The sequence below is a fragment of the Macrobrachium rosenbergii genome, chromosome 20, assembly GCF_040412425.1.
Source record: "Macrobrachium rosenbergii isolate ZJJX-2024 chromosome 20, ASM4041242v1, whole genome shotgun sequence".
In the NCBI taxonomy this organism is placed as follows: Eukaryota; Metazoa; Arthropoda; class Malacostraca; order Decapoda; family Palaemonidae; genus Macrobrachium; species Macrobrachium rosenbergii.
This window is the reverse complement of record NC_089760.1, coordinates 13375001-13377091: the sequence shown is the minus strand read 5'-3', so window position 1 is coordinate 13377091 and position 2091 is coordinate 13375001.

Genomic DNA, 2091 nt, shown 5'->3' with positions numbered 1-2091 from the left:
GCGCCAGCTCTTCCACATTGCAAAATTAGGCTCGTTTCTCCTTACAGCCCGCCTCCGAAAGCGTTGGCAAACGGCTTCGAAATCCGCTTTCCAAATTTCGCACGGCGACCCCTAATGCGCCGTAACGGCGGCAGTAAATTTTCAATAACCTTGTCTGACATAATCAATTAATGGTCGTAATATACATGATGTAGGAATATTCATCAATTCGCTTAATCTCAAATGCAGATCGTCAGGTACCTGTAATTAGCGCGCGAGCCTCGTTATGGTACACGCTGCTGGTCTGATTAACGCTCATTAATCATATCGATATAGATAATTCACTATGTCGCCTGTGATATCCTGTGTTCTTTTTCTTTTGCATTCTTCGTCGTTCCGCCTTTTGATCACCTCCTGCCATTCAGTCTTTCATTCGGACGCTGAAATAAACCGACAGAATTTCCTGTCGGTTCTGACACTATTTCATCGCGAATTAAATGAACGATTATCTGCTCCCATAATCCCTGCTTCGTATAACAAACAAAATGAATAAATTCGACGATAAAAGTCTTCTTCAGAACTGGATATTAATCACAGCGACACTGCTCAGTGAGTTTTATTTATAAAGATTCCCATTTTGTAGCGGAGGGTAACTAGATACACAAGGAACGTGCATAAGGATAGATCTGAGTGTGTTAAATTTTATAAACATAAGTTTCATTTGACTTTAAGATGTTCCTTAAGTGTGAGACCAACACCTTCTTCCCCTCCGACCCCCACCCATATATATATATATATATATATATATATATATATATATATATATATATATATATATATATATATATATATATATATATTTATATATATATATATATATATATATATATATATATATATATATATATATATGTATATATATATAATTGTATATATATGCATATATTTATAAATTTATATATATATATATATATATATATATATATATATATATATATATATATATATATATATATATGTATATATTAGCAAGAAGGTGACACAGACGAAACTTTAAAACTTACAAAAAAGATGCTTGCAGACTTGATAGAGTTACTTATAGTAAATTAAAAGTAAGTAAGCATTGAAAAGAATAACACAGAAATACTGAAGGAAATTCTTTTAATAAATGACTTAATACAGTAATGGAGGTTATGGCATCCGACCAAGAGAAAGAAAATGAAGTCGAAAAGTATACCACACAGGAAGCATTGAAAGAGGTTTTCAGTAGTATATACAGGATAGAAAGTTTACTGATCGAACAGGGGCAAGCTGAGCAGTAGATGAAAAGAGTGGTAATGGGGTATTATGAATATTTCAGGTGGCATCATTAATACTGTAGCATAGAAGACTGAAAAGCTTCAAAATTGTCCAGGCAGTAAAAAAGTTCTTGTTAACTCTTTGATATCAGTCACTCTTAATGAAAAGTAGTAGACGGTATGATTTGGTGTGTTGTTCTATATGGATCAAAAACCAGAAGAAATAGAATTGAGATTAGAAGCACACGATTGAAGAAGGGATTGAAGGAAATGGAGAAAATGAGGCAGAAGAAAAAGACTGAATCCGATGCATTACTGTCAGACAGAGAAGGACAGAGAAAGCTAGCAATCTTGCAACAGCAGAAGGATCCAAAGATGCAAATTATCACTAATGGAAGGCTACGAATCCAAACCTACATATGGCTAAGTTCCGTTAGTGTTTCTATGCAATGGACGTAACAAACAAACTTCCTCAAAATGGTTGACATTAATGGCCGTAACAATCCGACTTTAAGTGGTCTGGATGCGAGCAGATTACTTAGAAAGGAGCAGAAAAGTGTCCTGTCTGTGTAAATGACCTATGAGGTCACTCAGAGCTTAAAGGGAAACTGAGAATGAAAAGGTTTTAAAAGTTTAACAGGAGGAAAACATCGCAGCTGCACTTTGAAACAATTGCTTTGAGAGAGTGGCAAGCAAGATGGAAGAAAGAGAATACGAACTGAGGTACAGTAAAATGAACGAAAGGGGTTGCAGCTATGGGCTAAAGGGACGCTGCAAAGAACATTAAGTAATGCATACAATGCACCGCGTGAGG